Consider the following 21048-nt stretch of genomic DNA (forward strand, 5'->3'; position numbering starts at 1 on the left):
AGCCCGGCTGGCTGATGATGTGAAACAGAAACAGTCGCAAAACTTCTAAGACTTTAACAAAACTGGCTTCGGAGGAAGCCCCTCCAGGCACCGCAAACGCGGGTGGGAGCAGGCGCCAGCGTGGGATGGTTCGCCTGTCACCCCCAACTGCCTGACGCCCCCACCCACTTACACATACACACACGCACACGTTCAGAGCGTGGATCGGGTTACAACTACCCACCAGCAGAAAACAACTTCTTGGTGAAGAGGAGGGGAGCAGTGCCAACCCCCAAGTCACCGGGACAAAAATTATCCGTGTAAATACATAAGACAGATCCCCACTTTCATAAACAACTGGCGTCCCAGGCTCCACTCCCAGGCCCCCCGACACAACATGGGGAAAATCAGAGCCCGATTCCGGAGCTCCCTTCCAGTACCTCCGAGCCTCGCCTCCGGAGAGAGAGAGCGGTTCGCGGCCGCGCTGGGGCCGAGGGCGCGGGGCCCTCCGGCCTGCGCGGCCCCAGCCCGGGGTCCTCGCCGCTGCCTCGGCTCAGCAGCAGCAGCCGCCGCCGCCGCCGCTGCAGCAGCCGCCGCTGCTGCCGCCGCCGCCGCTCCCTAGACCGCCTCCTCTTCCCATGGCTGCGCCCTGCTTGGCAGCTCCCGGGCTGTCAGGCTTGGGGAGGGGGAGGGGAGGGGTGAAACGGGAAGGGAGGATGGGAGGGGAGGGGAGGGGTGAGAACCGGCGGGCGCCGTTCACTAGGGCTCACGCCGCGCCCGGCCCGCCGCCCTCGGGAGCCAGGCTGCCGCAGCGAGGGGAAGCGGGAGCTCAGGGCGGCTGGTTCGAGACCCGCTGGGGAGGCGCCGAGCGCAGTTCGGACCGAGCACTCCGCGGAACTGGGATGAAGCGTTCCCCGGCGAGGAGTTGGAGTTGGTGCGTGTCACTCTCATCTGGGCTGCGCGGCTCCTCCTAGAGGAAAATATTGGTAGTTGCAGGACACTTCCTTCCTCTCCGCCCACCCCTGTTCCCAAAAAGAAGGCAGGACCTAAAAGAACCTAAATGCAGTCAACAAATTCAAGGAAACGCTTACAGAAAGGTTAGCTTTCTGCTGGAATGGGGGCGGGGGCGGTAGGGAGGGGGGGAAACGGACAAGACAGCTTGGAAAGCGTAACTGGCAAACCAAACATTGCCTCTTTACACCTGCAACCAATTTCCAAACTCCTGCTCCCTGGGGCATGGTGAAAAGATAGTTAAAGGACCTTACTTCAGAGGTTAGAAGACGGAGGCAAGAGAGATGAAGTAATTTACCAAGGACACGAGGCATGTTAGAATAGGGGTATGTCCAGAAACTGGAGCACGGGGAAGCAGGGTGTCCAGACACAGACCTCGGCCTGAGAACTGTACTTGTGTGTGACCTAGGGAACGCGGTGTTTAAATGTCTTGCGCTGGACATCTGTCAAATACGGGCCTGCCCACCTCATTCCACTGCAGTGAAAAGAAAGTGAGAGAAGCAGCTGTCAAAGTGCTTCAGAAAGTCAGTATCGTTCTGCATAAGCCTGTCATTTTGTTAAAGCATCAAACTCCCAGTCACCACATGCTTTTCTAAGTAGAAAGTTCAAAAGTCCAGTTCCAGGTTGTCTGAGATCTGACAGAGCAGCCCATCATGCTATCTTTTTACTATTTACTTTATTACTGACAGCCAGTTGTAATGTCATTTATTTAACAGATTCGGCTTACTAAATGACATTTTTTTTTTACAGGGTTCCCAGACACAAAGCCAAATTTATACCCGGAGAGAAACGTTTAAGCAACAACTTAAAGAAACCAAGCTTCTTAGCACTAGAATAAAAAATCCCCAGGGCATGGAAAATAGCACAGGTATGCCAAGACTTGGGAAGGAGCATAGTACCAAAGACTTCGGGCAGCAGATGTCACATAAGATACCCTTCTTTTTAAAGGAATCCAAGAAGTGGAAAATTCTGTTCCTTAGAGTCTTTTCTGGCACTCAGCTGTGGCTCAACAACCCAACTGTTCAAGGCAAAGACACCCAGAATGAAAGGAGGGGGAAAGATTCTAGTAGGGGTGTGGACCACACTGTCCCATCCTGAGGCAGGAGGCAGGATGGGTGTTGATCTTGAACTGGTCCTGCTCTAGCTGTATCCCACTCAACTATAATGAGGCTTCCTTTCCCTAAGAACCACTCCTAATCCCTTGATTTCTGGGGTTCCATGCTTTGCTAGAGCAGTAGGAGTGCTTACCAATGTCTGGAGTTTTTAAAAGGGGAATTGCCCACATAGAGAGAGATTAGGGCACAGGCAGGCAGAACACCTGCTGGGTGGTCAGTACTGCCAAGCTGGCTGAAAGGGCAGCACTGGAGACCAGGCAGTCCACGAATGCTGACTCCACTCCTTCTGAGATGAACTTCCAATTTGGCCTTTCAGACTCTGACACTGCCAAATTCTCTCTTTATATCCCTTCTGTGCCTTCTCATTCTTGCCCGCCCCCCTCACCCTCAAGCTCAGAGAATCTTCTAGCAGGTGCCAGAGGGACTCACAAAATATTTTCTAAGTTCTATCATTTATACCCTGAGATGATTTCAGGGCCATGCTTAGCAAAGAAAGATTACCTTCTTTCTTCCTCTGGGTTCATCTGGAGCCTTCAATCTGTGAGACAGGGAAGCTGACTGCTCCGTCTTTGGGAGAAAGGTCATCACGCACAGAAAACATTGGTTAATATAAAAAATTATGGAACCAGACATAAATTTGCAACTTACATGAAAGGCAGTCCTTTTTAAGCCCCATGAATAGAGATCCTCTGATCTCATATATGATCATGTATAGGTCTATAGTAGTATTTGCCTCTTTATATTTTCCAGATTATGAGGGAGAATGTATCAGGTACTGAATTAACTAACTTGCTACAAGTTAAGGCATGCCAGAGTACATTTACCTTATGAAATGTGAAACTGTACTTACCATTCCTTCCCTGCTGCCTGGAGACCATATAGGGAAATTCTCCTTAACCTTCAAATTCCAGCTCAATTGTTTAGTGCCTGGCTTTTCCCAAAGGTGGAATTAATTAATTAACTATCCCTGCAACTGCATCCTCATGGGTCTTTATACCTACTTGTATTAAATATTTCAGTTTTTACTAATATGTATACTTTTCCCATTAATTATGAGACCTCTGAGGGAGGCACTATATATTCTGAGTATCTGTACCTAAAATGTCTACGTTGGTGCCCAGCAAATGGTACGATGCCCAATAAATGCTTAACCAAATTGAATGAAAATGTAGAACTTCCAAATTTGTATCTCAAACCCAGATCTTTATACAGAGCTCTGAACTGCCATCCTCCACATTTTCTCACACTCCACATTCAAAATCGGGTCACTTCCTGACCCCTCCCTGCCTAACATCTGGTCCAAACCACCATGGTCTTTCACCTGAATTACTGCGGTAGTCTCTCAAACTCCTACTGGTCCTGTTTTCCTGGGGGATCCAAACTAATACAATATTTACTGGTAAAACTAGTAAGATTCTAGAAATAAAGCACACCTACTTTAAAGGATTTTTGAAACTAACACTGAATTCCCATCCACTAGGTTCTTTCGACAAATGTTGAAGAGCCTGCACCATGACAGATTTGTTCTATGAACGTAAGATGCCTCAGGGAACAAAACTTACATGGCACGTTTACAAAGACCTTGCCCTCATGGGGCTTACATTCTATTTGGGAGAGGCAGTGAACAATAATAAACATAATAAATAGGTAAATCACTGAAGTGCTGCTCAGAGGAAACTATAGTAGTATAAGGGTTTCAGGAAAGCCAGGTAACAGGTGGAAGAATGCTGGGAATTCCTTCCTTGCCCAGGACGCAGGGCATATTGTGGAGTTGAGCATGTGATGCTGTGAACACCCTGGAGGAGCACCCTTGACGCTCCCCACCCCTGTCCCCAGCCCTCACCCTCAACTGCCTTGGTTGAGAGGATGGCAGGGGAATCATGAAGGGAAGAAAACAGCTGAGGAATGTATTCATCTTTTCTTTCCTCTATTGAAAGGCAACAGGGGAAAAACTATTCCATGATCTGGAAATTCTTAGCCAAGACTTATGAGGAGGTCCCAGAGCCAGAATTAAAGCTTAAAGTCACCATTTATTTTATGAATTTCAAAAAAATTGGTATTTCGATTCAGAGCTCTTAAAAACTAAAAGGAATATGATTGCCTGGACTCTCTCTAGTGGACTCAGAACCACCCCCAGAAAAGCTCAGGACCTGGGCAATGCCATCCATGTGCAGCCAGTGGGTAGAAAGGAGCCAAACAAGATAGGTCTCAACAGAGACTCATGAATGAATGTTCCCCTTTAAATGACTTAAGTGTAAAAATTAAAAAAATTTTTTTTAAATATTTTGAGATTATTTTCTCTATCCTCCCACCAAATGCAAAAGCTTGTTTGTAAAAAGCATCTGATAGATGGTCCTCCAGCTTCTGTCTGGATAATTATATTGATGAGTAAGCCATTAGCTCCCTCATTGGGAACCGAGTTCCATTTTGTGACTGCACCATTTGTTAAGAGTACTTTAGCCAGAATCTGCTATTCAATTATTTATACCTGATCCTATCTCTAGAGCACATAGGGAAAATTTAGAAATTTAAATTTGCTTTTTTTCATGAGACACACTTTCCACATGTCTCACCATAAGTTATCTCTCCTCCAGGCCAAACACATGCAGGTCTTCCCACTACTTCTCATGTGATGAGGTTTCCAGATCCTACACCATGCTGGACCTCCACCTTAGTATACACTCCAATTCATCAAAATCCTTCATAAATTGCTGTTCCCAGTATCAAATTCAATCCCATTATGGTCACCACAAGATAGAGGAGGGCCATGAGCTTCCAACTAGGTGTTCTGGAGTAATGGAAATGGCAGAAGCCTTGAAGTCCAGTAGATGTGGTGGGAGCCCCCAGCTCTGATCCAACTTCCATCTGTTGTCAGCCAGCCGACACTCCAAGGAAGTGAATTTAGCAAACTTACCATGATCAGGGCATTTCCATCCCTTCTTTTCTTTCACATTCGATCCTTTCCTACTTTTTATCTTCACATATTACGTGGTTCTTTCCTTCTATCCTCTTTATTTTTAAAAGAGGTGGGACTATAAAAGCAAAAAAAAGATGTGCATGAGAAAGGGATCTGAGCAGGTAAGAAAAAGTTTTCATAGCAATTTTTATAGAAATTAGGCACACAGAGTATTTCCAACTACTAAATAAACTATCAATCTAGTTTGCTAATCAGACTTCTCCAGGGAATAAAGAAAACCCAAGAGGAAGAATACTGAACGCTTTGCATACGAAAGGAACCGACCTGCCTACCACCCATTGTCTACCCAGTGAAACCAGGAAAGGTCAGGTGAGGGGAGGAACTGCTGGAGAACTCCTTGAGGAGAGCGAGGGCTTGCAGGGTAACAGAACTTTACTCAAGGTCCCTGGCCCTCTGCAGCACTTGCTGAACCAGGTGAAGGCTGAGATGTGTTAACCAGAGGAACTCACAATATCTTGGATAAAAGAATTTGAGAGCTAAGTCAACAGGTCTCAACTGTTGTAGGCAAATAATAAATCAGAATGTCTGTTTAAATTAAATTTGCTTCATAAATTTTTTTCTCCTACGTTTTCCTAACACTATAGAGTATTCCGAGCACATTCACAGCAATTATGTCAATTTTTCTTCACAGCAGTCCCATGAAGAAGGTGTGATTATCCTCTATCAGTGAGGAAGCTGGTTAAAGAAGTAAAGCAACTGGACCAAATCATGCAATTAGATAGTTATAGGAGTTGGATGGGAACCCAGAGCCTTTCTGGGTCAAGTCCGTTCTTGGGACTCCTCCACAGCTTCTCCAGTTATCCATGCCAACTATTTTGTCTATCTTCTGTTTTTAAACCAGCAGACCACAGAAAACTTTAAAAATTTCCCCCAACCTCTCTCTATATATAATATATATTGTTGATATGAATACTAATTTTTTAAATTATATGGAAAAATTACATTAAATTATTAACTGTGGTTTCCTCTAGGAGTGAAAAATTTTAGAAAGTGGGAGGGAGTAGGGGGAATGAAAGAACAAGGACTTTTACAGTTTTACACTCTAGTTTTCTTTTTTTTTTAATTGAGGTATAGTTGATTTACAATATTATGTTTCATGTGTACAACATAGTGATTCACAACTTTTAAAGATTATACTCCATTTGTAAGTAGTTTTCTTTTAAATCAGGGAACATAAAACCTGAGTCTGCATAACAAAAACCTCATCTATATCAGAAGTTGAGTGTTCATATGATGCTAACATTCTGTGCTTTATGAAATGCTTGAATGGCATTTCCTAATGCCATTCTACTAGCTCCTCTAGTAGATTAAATGTATATTCGCTTTAAAATAATTTGATTCACAAGCAACATTCTAGAAACACGTCCATTGTACAATGTGAAATGAGGTACTACCTCTCATCAATTTATTATATAATTTTTATATATAATAATAGACAGTTTTTATTCTGTCAATATGCCTTATTATCTATTTTATTATTTATTTGCCTTATTTATATCTATCTGTTTAATATTTTCCTAGCCCCCATCTTCTAGAAGAGGATTTGAGGTGCCTTCTGGAGAAATATATAAGCCATAAAGATGAATAAATAAAACATGAAAAAATGGGAATGGAAGAAAAATAGGGTATAAAACTAAGATAACAGGCAAGGATAGTTAGCTCTTGAAGTAAATATTATAACATCCTGTTCATTTGCTAGAAGTGGGCCACAGTTTTGGCTCTGAGCTTCTTTGTGACCATAAGAAATAAGAAAACATGATCCATTATAAGATGTATACTTTCCATAGGGTGAAAGCCAAGAATTGCTTAGAAGTGCATCTTCTTCTGAAACCAAAACATACAAGAAATTGTTCCTGAAGGTCATCATACAGGGACTCAACATAGTGGGCTGGATGATGTATTAGTGATGTTGTATAAGACGGGACTGAGGGACATTCTTTCCCTCTGAAAATTCATGTGCAGATACCAAAGTGGGAAAATGCTGCCAGAAATTAGAGGCAATCTCACACTCATCTTTAACTCTTTTTTAACTCAAAGCCATTGGTAAAATTTAATTGTAAGAACATAAAGTATTTATTTCATAGTGACCACAGAAAGTTTTGGTTCAAAGTTATTTTAATTTAGTAATATCTTAGATTTGAGAATGCTGGTATTTAAAATTGTAATTGCACTCGTAGTTCATAAAAATCTTAATCTGTGGAACTATGTGTCCCAGGGTTTGAGCAAAATCCATCCAGATAAACAAAAAACAAAATGAATAAGATATTTGAGATTTATTTACAATTCTTGGCTTTCATGGGATTACTTGAAGTAAAAGATTGACCTAACTACTGCATTATCTGGAGGTTTATTAGGTTTACTGTAAATACATCGACTGTTTCACTTATGTTTGTAACTCACGAAGAAGTTAATAAACATTTTAAACCACATTTGCATGCCTGATGCCTGATGGGTGTTGATTCCAAAATGAAAATCATCAAAATGTAGAGCCCGTTTTTTTCCCCTTTAGAGCACTCTCCAGAAATAAGTTTGCAGAAATAAACAGCATTAGTAACTTTCAGTTATTGAAAGTGGTCATAATAGGACTGGTGGAATCAGCAGCCCAATTTTTGTGGCATGAATCAAGGTCATCAAAGTTTCCTCTAATAAAATTCCCCACTGTATTCTCACACTGCTGTACCCCAGATTTGTCTTTCTGGGCATGCAATTCCAATGTCAAAATCTCTTCTTTTGGTTAAGGCTTTGTTTGTAGAACGGTCTTGTCAAAATTCAAATATTTATTTAAGATGAGCCACAAATTAATTTATGAGAAACTGTTTACACATTCACAGGGATGAATTAAGTGCTTATAATTTTTAAAATAAAGTAGTTGCTTAATTTATGGTTTTCCCCAAGAATTCCATACTTTGAAGGAGATTGTCTACCAAGTATAAGTTCACTTATATTCCCATTTTCATTAATCTCTTTATATAAATACAAAATTGAGCTGCAGATCACTGTGAGATAAAATTGGGTTAACATAGTTTCACTCAGTGGGCAGGAATTTGGTGTTTCATGTTTCCTATCTGGCTTTATTATGGGTAATGTATATTTTGCATTAGAAGAAAGTGATTATACACAGATATAGATACATCATAATATATGTTTGCATATATTCTAGAATTTTAATTAAAACATAATTAAAATATTTAAAACATAGCATATTCCCATGGTAAAAAAATGAACATAAAAGAATATAGAATGAAAATTTATTTGCAACAGATAAGACAGAAGAAAGACTTAATTAACCTATAAAGGGCTCTTAAAAACTGATTTCTAAAAAATAGACAAGTTACCCAATAGAAAAATAGACATTTCAAAGATAATTAAGAAGAGACAATTCATAGAAAAATAAAAAAATTAAAATAATTATAAACATGAAAAGATGCTCAAATGTATTCACTGCTAAAAGTGTAAATCAAAACAATAAAAAACTTTTTTTTTAATCTATCATACTGGAAAAGATAAAACATGTTAATAATATGCACTATTAGTCAGGGTGTGGGGACAAAGACATTCTTATTCAATGTCGATTGAGAATGTAAATAGGCAAAATCGATTTTCAGGATCATTTGGCATGTTGATAAAGTTTTAAATGCATGTATTCTTTCACCCAGAAATTCCACTTTTAGAGGTATATACTTATAAACTCACAAAATTTTGCTAAATTATATGAATGAAGGCAATTTAAAAATGATTCTATATTGTTTATCTTTTGACTTTGGTATATTGTTTTGGTAAAATGGTATATTGTTTCTATGAAAAGACATTTAATTTTTACATGGTCATATTCATCCATTTGCTCATCACAGCTATTATTTATTACCTTACATAGTTAACTCTGCCTTGAGATCAGCCCAAATACCACCACTTTTCATTTGAGGAAACCCAACCAAGAGAGCATTCATTCACTTACTCAGAATGAGAGTAGAGATTTGATCTCAGTCCTAACTGACTTCAAAGCCTATGATATTTCACCTCATTATACCCAATCTTGAAAAGATGGAAGGACTGAAACCTTGAAAGTAACTTGGGGATCGCCACCACTGTTTTAATTCTTATCAATTTGGGGACCACCAGATGGGAGGAAGGATTCTTAGCTGCTGATGCATAGTTCTCCTTAGTGTAGTCACTTATTCCACCTCTTAGTTTTTGGTATATAAAATATGCATCCAAATCTTTCTCAAACTTAGAATGTTGGAATAAATAAAATCGCATTTCCATATTTGGAAATTTGTCTCTGAAGGTGATAACGTTTTCAGTGATTTCCAAATGGGGAATTAGCACATCAAAAAGATTGATAAAATAGATAATCAATAAGGACCTACTGTATAGCACAGGGAAGTCTACCCAATATTCTATATAACCTATATGGGAAAAGAATCTGAAAAAGAATGGATATATGTATATGTATAACGTAACCACTTTTCTGTACAACTGAAACTAACAAAACATTGTAAGTCAACTATACCCCAATATAAAATAAAAATTAAATTAAAAAAAGAGATAACATCTAGAATGGCAAGTACATGAGGAAAGGCACACTCCCATATAATGATGGTAATGTATGGTTAGTAACATTTTCAAAAGACAATTTGGCAACATATATAAAAATTTAAATTCTGCATACCCTTTGAACCATTGATTCTACTTCTGGGATTGTCCAACAGTAACATCTACCTGAGTAAAAAGACATATGGACAACGATATTTATTCCATATTTAATAGCAATACAGACAACTTGATGACAAAATACTCCGTAGTATAATCAATTAAATCAAAAGTTTATACAATGGAGTGGGATGCAAATATACAAAGAATGAGATAGACCAGTCTTCACTGATATGGGCTGCTGTTAGTGATCTATTATTAAATAAAAATAGTTGCAGAAAACTAAAGTATGAACCAATTTTTGTAAGAATGCATAGCAAAAGATCTGGGTTACCCCTAGAGAGGGGATATGGGAAAGGGCAAGTGGGGAAAGGTGAATATTCACTCTGTATTTCATATAGTATTGTGTACTGTTTGAATTTTCTAGTGAGTTTAAAACTTTCACAAATTCAGTCTGTATATAGTTTTGATTTTTTAGATTTTTTTTCAGTGAGCAAAGACAACTTCTGTAATTTTTTTAAAAGCAATGATTTTTTATAAAGGTGAAAGTAATACAACTGCTTTAGTTTAAGAAACAGGTAGTATAGCCAAACTAAGTCAACTAATTTGACTCAGACTAAGGTTGAAAACTGTCTTCCATTAACAACATAAAGCAATAGATTAGAGAGTTTTACTTTCAATAAGAATTCTTTACATTAAAATTTGGTGAGAGAGTAGCACTGACATACATACACCACCAAATGTAAAATAGATAGCTAGTGGGAAGCAGCTGCATAGCACAGGGAGATCAGCTTGGAGCTTTGTGGCCACCTAGAGGGGTGGGATAGGGAGGGTCGGAGGGAGACGCAGGAGGGAGGGGATATGGGAATATATGTATACATATAGCTGATTCGCTTTGTTATACAGCAGAAACTAACACAACATGGTAAAGCAATTACACTCCAATAAAGATGTTAAAAAAAAAAAAGGAAAAAAAATTGGCATCGTTATTAACCCAACTTTCTTGAGAGGTTTTAAAACCATTCAAACAAAAATGACTCACAGAGAATGATGGTTATGATAAAAATCCCCATAAGGCCTCCCTTCCCGTAGGCTTAATACAGACCCAACTTATTTGTATATTCTGAAGAAAGGAAGAGTTCACAGTGGGCTAAGGCTGGTCACTCATTCCAGCTCCCACTATAATCAGTTTCTTTTATTTCTTCTGAGTGTTGGCACTCCATCTCTGTGCCCAGCAGATTATGGTCTCAGCACAAGTCAGGGAGGAGACGTGCATTCCTTCCTGGGGAGGAGTTGTTAGACTTCTTGGCACATCCTAGGTTAAGGTTGGATTATGCTATCATGAAAAGAGTTTAGCTCAGGAGGTAATCTGTACTTTGTTAATTTATCTGGTCGCAGAATTTACTAAGGAAAAACTCTGTAATTCTTGCTCCCTGGTGGATTTCAAAGAAGACATGATAGCTTTTCTGCTTGAATGCTCTGCATATGATGTGCTTTGTGATACATTTCTACCCAAATGAAGGGTTTTAGTTAGAAGCTGGAGATGATTCTTTTAAAAATAGAAATTCTAAATATGCCAGAAAAGAGGTTGGTCTGGTCAGGCCTGGGGATGGTGTTAGTGTAGTTTAGATTTAGAAGTTATGAAATTGGTGGAAACACTTCTGGGTCATTGCAGTGAGAGGTTTAGCAGTGTTGTACAGAGCAAAGCCTAACAGGCTATGGTTTGTTTCTTCTCAGATTCAATCCTTACAGCTACTTTTCTTCCAAAAAGCCGGGGACATAAAACCTACCCCACTGTCTTGCTGCCCTATCTTCCCAGTGTAGAACAACAGAGGCAGCTCAGAAACAGTAGCGCTGTGAAGGATCTTTTTTTTAGAATTATATTTTATTTATTTTTTTATACAGCAGGTTCTTATTAGTTGTCCATTTTATACATATTAGTGCATATATGTCAATCCCAATCTCCCAATTCATCACACCACCCCCTCCCCACCACTTTCCCCCCTTGGTGGCCATACATTCATTCTCTGCATCTGTGTCTCCATTTCTGCCCTGCAAACAGGTTCATCTGTACCATCTTTCTAGGTTCCACATATATGCATTATACATATTTGTTTTCCTCTTTGATTTACTTCAATCTGTATGACAGTCTCTAGATCCATCCACGTCTCTACAAATGACCCAATTTCATTCCTTTTTATGGCTGAGTAATATTCCATCGTACAAATGTATCACATCTTCTTAATCCATTCATCTGACGATGGGCATTTAGGTTGCTTCCATGTCCTGGCTATTGTAAATAGCGCTGCATTGAACATTGGGGTGCATGTGTCTTTTAGAATTATGGTTTTCTCTGGGTATATGCCCAGTAATCAGATTGCTGGGTCATATGGTAATTCTATTTTTAGTTTTTTGAGGAACCTCCATACTGTTCTTCATAGTGGCTGTATCAATTTACATTCCCACCAACAGTGCAAGAGGGTTCCTTTTTCTCCACACCCTCTCCAGCATTTGTTGTTTGTAGATTTTCTGATGATGCCCATTCGAACTGGTGTGAGGTGATACCTCATTGTAGTTTTGACTTGCATTTCCCTAATAATTAGTGATGTTGAGCAGCTTTTCATGTGCTTCTTGGCCATCTGCATGTCTTCTTTGGAGAAATGTCTATTTAGGTCTTCTGCCTATTTTTCGATTGGGTTGTTTGTTTCTTAATATTGAGCTGCATTAGCTGTTTATGTATTTTGGAGATTAATCCTTTGTCCGATGATTCATTTGCAAATATTTTCTCCCATTCTGAGGGTTGTCTTTTTGTTTTGTTTGTAGTTTACTTTGCTGTGCAAAAACTTTTAAGTTTCATTAGGTCCCATTTGTTTATTTTTATTTCCATTACTCTAGGAGGATCAAAAAAGATCTTGCTGTGATTTATGTCAAAGAGTGTTCTTCCTATGTTTTCCTCGAAGAGTTTTATAGTGTTCAGTCTTACCTTTAGGTCCCTAATCCATTTTGAGTTTATTTTTGTATATGGTGTTAGGGAGTGTACTAATTTCATTCTTTTACATGTAGCTGTCCAGTTCTCCCAGCACGACTTATTGAAGAGACTGTCTTTTGTCCATTGTATATCCTTGCCTCCTTTGTCATAGATTAGTTGACCATAGGTGCATGGGTTTATCTCTGGGCTTTCTATCCTGTTCCATTGATCTATATTTGTTTTGTGCCAGTACCATATTGTCTTGATTACTGTAGCTTTATAGTATAGTCTGAAGTCCAGGAGCCTGATTCCTCCAGCTCCGTTTTTTCCCCTCAAGACCGCTTTGGCTATTTGGAGTCTTTTGTGTCTCCATATAAATTTGAAGATTTTTTTCTTCCAGTTCGGTAAAAAATGCCATTGGTAATTTGATAGGGATTGCATTGAATCTGTAGATTGCTTTGGGTAGTATAGTCATTTTCACAATATTGATTCTTCCAGTCCAAGAACACGGTATATCTCTTCATCTGTTGGTATCATCATTAATTTCTTTCATCAGTGTCTTATAGTTTTCTGCAACCAGGTCTTTTGTCTCCCTAGGTAGGTTTAATCCTAGGTATTTTATTCTTTTTGTTGCAGTGGTAAATGGGAGTGTTTCCTTAATTTCTCTTTCAGATTTTTCACCATTAGTGTATAGGAATGCAAGAGATTTCTGTGCATTAATTTAGTATCCTGCAACTTTACCAGATTCATTAATTAGCTCTAGTAGTTTTCTGGTAGCATCTTTAGTATTCACTATGTATAGTATCATGTCATTTGCAAACAGTAACAGTTCTACTTCTTCTTTTCCAATTTGTATTCCTTTTATTTCTTCTTCTTCTCTGATTGCTGTGGCTAGGACTTCCAAAACTATGTGGAATAAGAGTGGTGAGAGTGGGCATCCTTGTCTTCTTCCCGATCTTAGAGGAAATGCTTTCAGTTTTTCACCATTGAGAATGATGTTTGCTGTGGCTTTGTCGTATATGGCCTTTATTATGTTGAGGTAGGTTCCCTCTATGCCCACTTTCTGGAGAGTTTTTATCATAAATTGGTGTTGAATTTTGTCAAAATCTTTTTCTGCATCTATTGAGTTGATCATATGGTTTTTATTCCTCCATTTGTTAATATGGTGTATCACATTGATTGATTTGCATATATTGAAGGATCCTTGCATCCCTGGGAGAAATCCTACTTGATCATGGTGTATGATCCTTTTAATGTGCTGTTGGATTCTGTTTGCTAGTATTTTGTTGAGGATTTTTGCATCTATATTCATCAGTGATATTGGTCTGTAATTTTCTTTTTTGTAGTATCTTTGTCTGATTTTGGTATCAGGGTGATGGTGGCCTCATAGAATGAGTTTGGGCGTGTTCCTTCCTCTGAAATTTTTTGCAAGAGTTTGAGAAGGACGGGTGTCAGCTCTTCTCTAAATGTGAAGCCATCTGCTGCTAGACTTTTGTTTGTTGGAAGATTTTTAATCACAGTTTCAATTTCATTACTTGTGATTGGTCTGTTCATATTTTCTATTTCTTCCTGGTTCAGTCTTGGAATTTTATACCTTTCTAAGGATTTGTCCATTTTTTCCAGGTTGTCCATTTTATTGGCATAGAGTCTCTTGTAGTAGTCTCTTAGGATGCTTTGTATTTCTGTGGTGTCTGTTGTAACTTCTCGTTTTTCATTTCTAATTTTAATGATTTGAGTCCTCTCCCTCTTTTTCTTGATGAATCTGGCTAATGGTTTATCAATTTTGTTTATCTACTCAAAGAACCACGTTTTAGTTTTATTGATCTCTGCTATTGTTTTCTTTGTTTCTATTTCATTTTTTTCTGCTCTGATCTTTAGGATTTCTTTCCTTCTACTAATTTTGGGTTTTGTTTGTTCCTCTTCCTCTAGTTCTTTTAGGTGTAAGGGTAGATTGTTTATTTGAGGTGTTTGTTGTTTCTTGAGATAGGATTGTATTGCTATAAACTTCCCTCTTAGAACTACTTTTGCTGCATCCATAGGTTTTGGATTGTCATGTTTTCATTGTCATTTGTCTCTAGGTATTTTTTGATTTCTTCAGTGATCTCTTTGTTATTTAGTAACGTATTGTTTAGTGTTTGTGTTTTTTACGTTTTTTTCCCTGTAACTGATTTCTGATCTCATAGTGTTGTCGTCAGAAAAGATGCTTGGTAGAATTTCAATTTTCTTAAATTTACTGATGCTTGATTTGTGACCCAAGATGTGATCTATCCTGGAGAATGTGCCGTGCATACTTGAGAAGAAAGTATAATCTGCCGTTTTTGATGGAATGTCCTATAAATATCAATTAAATCTATCTGGTCTATTGTGTCATTTAAAGCTGCGTTTCCTTATTAATATTCTGTTTGGATGATCTGTCCATTGGTGTAAGTGAGGTGTTAAAGTCCCCCATTATTACTGTGTTACTGTCAATTTCCTCTTTTATAGCTGTTAGCAGTTGCCTTATGTATTGAGGTGCTCCTATGTTGGTTGCATGTATATTTATAATTGTTATATTTTCTTCTTGGATTGACCCCTTGATCATTACATAGTGTCCTTCCTTGTCTCTTGCAACATTATTTTAAAGTCTATTTCATCTGATATGAGTATTGCTATTCCAGCTTTCCTTTGATTTCCATTTGCATGGAATATCTTTTTCCATCCCTTCACTTTCATTCTGTATGTGTCCCTTGGTCTGAAGTGAGTCTCTTGTAGACAGCATATATATGAGTCTTGTTTTTGTATCCATTCAGCCAGTCTATGTCTTTTGGTTGGAGCATTTAATCCATTCACGTTTAAGGTAATTATCAATATATATGTTCCTATTACCATTTTCTGAATTGTTTTGGGTTTGTTTTTGTAGGTCCTTTTCTTCTCTTGTGTTTCTCACTGAGAAGCTCCTTCAGCATTTGTTGTAGAGCTGGTATGGTGGTGCTGAATTCTCTCAGATTTTGCTTGTCTGTAAAGCTTTTGATTTCTCCAACAAATCTGCATGAGATCCTTGGCGGGTAGAGTAATCTTGGTTGTAGGTTCTTCCCTTTCATCATTTTAAGTATATCATGCCACTCCCTTCTGGCTTGTAGAGTTTCTGCTGAGAAATCAGCTGTTAACCTTATGGGAGTTCCCTTGTATGTTATTTGTCGTTTTTCCCTTGCTGCTTTCAATAATTTTTCTTTGTCTTTAATTTTTGCCAATTTGATTACTATGTATCTCGGCATGTTTCTCCTTGGGTTTATCCTGTATGGGATTATCTGTGCTTCCTGGACTTGGATGGCTATTTCCTTTCCCATGTCAGGGAAGTTTTTGACTATAATCGCTTCAAATATCTTCTCAGGTCCTTTCTCTCTCTCTTCCTCTGGGACCCCTATAATGTGAATGTTGTTGCGTTTAATATTGTTCCAGAGGTCTCTTAGGATTTCTTCATTTATTTTCATTCTTTTTTCTTTATTCTGTTCCGCAGCAGTGAATTCCCTCATTCTGTCTTCCAGTTCACTTATCCATTTTTCTGCCTCAGCTACTCTGCTATTGATTCCTTCTAGTGTATTTTTAATTTCAGTTATTGTATTGTTCATCTCTATTTGTTTGTTCGTTAATTTTTCTAGGTCCTTATTAAACGTTTCTTTCATCTTCTCGATGTTTGCCTCCATTCTTTTTCCGAGGTCCAGGATCATCTTCACTATCATTATTCTGAATTCTTTTTCTGGAAGGTTGCCTATCGCCACTTTGTTTAGTTGTTTTTCTGGGGTTTTATCTTTTTTTTTTTTTTTTTTTACAGTACACGGGCCTCTCACTGTTGTGGCCTCTCCTGTTGCGGAGCACAGGCTCCGGACATGCAGGCTCAGCGGCCATGGCTTACGGGCCCAGCCGCTCCGTGGCATGTGGGATCTGCCCGGACCGGGGCAGGAACCTGTGTCCCCTGCATCAGCAGGCGGACTCTCAACCACTGCGCCACCAGGGAAGCCCCTCTGGGGTTTTATCTTCTTCCCTCATCTGGTACATAGCCCTCTGCCTTTTCATCTTGTCTATGTTTCTGTGAATGTGGGTTTTGTTCCACAGGCTGCAGGGTTGTAGTTCTTCTTGCTACTGCTGTCTGCCCTCTGTTGGATTAGGCTATATAAGAGGCTTGTGTAAGTTTCCTGATGGGAGGGACTGGTGGTGGGTAGACCTGAATGTTGCTCTGGTGGGCAGAGCTGAGTAAAACTTTAATCCACTTGTCTGCTGATGGGTGGGGCTGGGCTCCCTCCCTGTTGGTTGTTTGGCCTGAGGCAACCCAAGACTGAAGCCTACCCGGGATCTTTGTTGGGGCTAATGGCGGACTCTGGGAGGGATCACGCCAAGGAGTACTTCCCAGAACTTCTGCTGCCAGTGTCCTTGTCCTCACGATGAGACACAGCCACCCTCCACCTCTGCAGGAGACCCTCCAATACTAGCAGGTAAGTCTGGTTCAGTCTCCTATGGGGTCACTGCTCCTTCCCCTGGGTCCCGATGCACACACTACTTTGTGTGTGCCCTCCAAGAGTGGAGTCTCTGTTTCCCTCAGTTCTGTCAAAGTCCTGTAATCAAATCCTGCTAGCTTTCAAAGTCTGATTCTCTAGGAATTCCTCCTCCCATTGCCAGCCCCCCAGGTTGGGAAGCCTGACATGGGGCTCAGAACCTTCACTCCAGTAGATGGACTTCTGTGTATAAGTGTCCTCCAGTTTGTGAGTCACCCACCCAGCAATTATGGGATTTGATTTTATTGTAATTGCACCCCTCCTACCATCTCATTGTGGCTTCTCCTTTGTCTTTGGATGTGGGGTATCCTTTTTGGTGAGTTCCAGTGTCTTCCTGTTGATGATTGTTCAGCAGTTAGCTGTGATTCCAGTGCTCTTGCAAGAGGGAGTGAGAGCACGTCCTTCTACTCCGCCATCTTGAACCAATCTCCTCTCGCTGTGAAGGATCTTATATGTGAAATCATCATTCCCACATAATAATGACTGTCGAAGAAGAAGAACACTTTTTAGGTTTTTTGAAATAAAGAAGAGTCATTAAGCTATTGAAAGTGTACAAAGTCAGAATTAATGAAAGAACAGTTGAGACTGATAATTTTCTAGTATACTGGTAGTATGGTCAATTATTTGATGGAAAAGCCATTTCAACCTAGAATTGCATGAAACTCAGATAAAAGAAACCTGAGCCATAAAATAGCTAAGAAGGAAACCTGAACTTACCACAGAAGCAATAGCCTAAGCCATGCAAGGCCAAAGGTTTTGCCAATGCTTATGTACAGAAACTGGAAGTTAATACCTGAACCGCAGCTATTATCAATATTTCATCCTATGTGATGTCATATATAGTAAAATGCATATAATTCTTTTTTCAATCATTCTTATCTAACCCTCCTGTCTTTTTAAGGAACCCATTTGGAGAACCCTTGTGGATATTATTTTAGGAAGGCATCTGTGGCATTCATGGAAATGCTCAGATCTCCCTTCCAGAGAACTTTGTGCAAGTACTGGGGTTGGCAGACAACCTCCAGAGGCCCAACCTTTGGATCCGCCATAATGTTCATGCCAAGGCCGCACTTTCTTCAGGCTTCACCCAGCCAGTGACTGGCTACTAGGGCTGGGACATTTCTGCCCAACACCAGACTCTTCTAAAGGGCAGTCTCTGCTTTGTGGCTCCCCATCGACCTGACTGATGCAGTGTAGGAGCTGTAGTATAGTCTGTAGCTCTTCCCATTCAATACATCATCATCCTTCCTTCCTTCTCTCTTTACCCAGGTGCTAGACCTTCATCACAGTCTGACGCTTTCCTAGCCTATTCTGCTCCCTCTCCCCTACATCTTTCACAGGTGTCTCCTCCAAAAAATCCTTCAACTATCTAATTCCATCTTGCCTTCAGCTTCTTAGATAACTTGAGATGATACAGCATTTGAATTAAGTGGACCCCCAATTTGCAATAGAGATAAAAGTTCTTTTAACTTTTAAGTACATTTTTAAAGAACTTGTTAGGCACTGCTTAAAATCTTGTTCCAACAAGAGTCATTGCTGTCTGAATGTGTTTTAGATTACTTACTTACAAGGAGGCCTTGAACAGGCCCCTTATCTGAACAGTGGAGCTATTACTGTTTATAATGCTGTGAGAGAATCTTCAGGGACTTGGCTTTCTCTCTGACCCAAGTACAATTTGCTCTTCAGCCAAAAAGAGTTACTTCGATGCCAGTTGGCCATCACTGTTGATTGGCATCTCACTGGCTATACTTTGCAAAAATATGCTTGATGATCAGGTTCAGAGTTCTTACATGCAGATCAAACCACTGGATCCAACAGATTCTAAAGAATAAGTGTATCATATAGAATTTTTCTCACATTTGTCTCTGCTTAAAATGATAACTTATTCCTTAAGGATGTCAAAATCTGATTTTAATATATTCCGATTCAATTAATGAAAAAGGATAAATCAAGAGGATGAGTTTACTTACATTTTTCAGCCATGTATGTATGTATCTGTAATATGTTCATTTTCCCTGCAGATGGGTATGTAATATCATCCACTTTCTCACTTACACAGACCTCCTTCAAAGTGTCTTGGTTTTACACAGGCACTTTGGGTGCATAAGTGCCCTGGGTTCATTATAATACCCTGGGCAACTAGTGAGATTCATGAATATAATTTAAATAGTATGAAGAATTTCTTGATAAAACTCCAGTCAAATTTAATTTTTAAGCCATTTAGAGCAGATTATTTTCACTATGTATTACAATACCATCAGGAATTTGAGCATAGTGGATTTATATATTTCCTGTGTTATTGTTTTCTATGTGCAATGACCTATTAAATTGATTACCTCACATAATTCACAATCCAACCCTCTATGTTATGTTATTTATCATCTCTAATTTAAGATACGGAAGCTGGGTTTTAGAAAGGATGAGTAATTTGCTCAAGGTTACATAGCTAGCTAACAGTTAAGCAGGGATTTTAGTGTGCATTAGTCTGACCCCATGTCTGTACTTTTATGTACACATGGTACATCTTTCCTAAATGTCCTACATAATAGAAAATGGGGGCCATGCTACACATTAATGTAACATTGGGCAAGTCTTTTAACTTCTCCAGGAGAATTTATAAAACAAGCAGGGTGAGTTGGCCTCGAGCCCTAGACCCTCTCTGGGGTTCCTTCCTGCTGTAACATTCTTTTACTCTATAGCTAATCTGGATAAGCTCCTACCAAAACACAGTGTGAAAAAATTTATATGCAGTGTAGGGTGCAAGCCTCTGCACATGCTGATCGGGTATGCCAAGTCTTCCTTCTGAAACGTTCTGAAATGGCTCGTACTCCCTCTACCTTAAAATAGAGTATGTATGGCAACAAAAGAAAAATGTCGTTTATAGCTTTGATGAATGGGTGTCCTGTGCTCCTGTTGGGGAGTATATCTAAGTGTAAAACCATAATTAAATTTCAAAACAAAGACATCATAATTTAAAACAAATGGATAGCTGTAAACTATATATAAAAATGAAACTGAATTCACCCAAAGCTTTAAAAAAAAAGCTTATACCCGACAAAATTTAAATTAGTGTTCCTTATTATAAATTCTAATTCAAGTAATAGTATTTGGGTGATAGGTCTCTGATTTCCTCCGCTGCACTCATCCTAAAGTTTCTAGTCTGATAACGCTAGTAATCTATAATAATGATAATATCTGAGATAAAGGCATTTGGATCTAGAAATGGTCACTTCAAAAGTATTCAGAAATCAGTGAATCATCCAAATGGAAAGTCTCCTATGTGCAGTATGATATAAATTATTTGTTCTCTTTGAAGGATTGGCCTCTCATACCTATCCTGAGGTTGAAAATATACAATTTCCATGTAAAGTACACAATTTCATGTTTGCATCAGCAAATTGATGCCATGTGAGCAGAGTGTTGCTGTATAGGCCAGGTGGCACTATGATACAATCATACAATCTCCTCCTCAGAGGTCTCTTCAGTTTTATTCATTTATTCCTATAGTTGTATACCACAGGAAGCCTTGAATGGATTTTCTGGCATTTTGGACTATAATAGAATGTTGTTGAATAACTTGCTCATCCCCCACTTGTTATTATCAGACAAAAAATAGGACATTGAAAAGTGCAGTTAATATTTAAATAGTCAAAGCACTGAGAGTTCCCAAAAACACTGAGCCCAGGATTTAGTTTATAAAATTTCTCTTCTCATGTGTTCTCTTCCCATCTGTTATTCCTGTCTTATCATCCACTTCAAGTTCAAGCCAAAATTTTGCCCAATGGACCTGCCATTGCATGTTTATTATTTCTTTAAAAA

At 39.2% G+C, this 21048-nt stretch overlaps 1 protein-coding gene across 1 annotated transcript in view; it reads right to left on the reverse strand.

Moving 5' to 3' along the window:
- GHR (growth hormone receptor) overlaps window positions 1-617 on the reverse strand; it is a gene marked incomplete at its 5' end in the record, with an annotated part of 273813 nt that extends 273196 nt beyond the window's left edge. Inside the window, one exon of the mRNA XM_082836086.1 lies at window positions 420-617. The remainder of the gene's footprint in view (window positions 1-419) is intronic.
- Window positions 618-21048: the final 20431 nt, after the last annotated feature.

Source organism: Leucopleurus acutus, assembly GCF_964270905.1.
Source record: "Leucopleurus acutus genome assembly, chromosome: 3".
NCBI classification, from domain to species: Eukaryota; Metazoa; Chordata; class Mammalia; order Artiodactyla; family Delphinidae; genus Leucopleurus; species Leucopleurus acutus.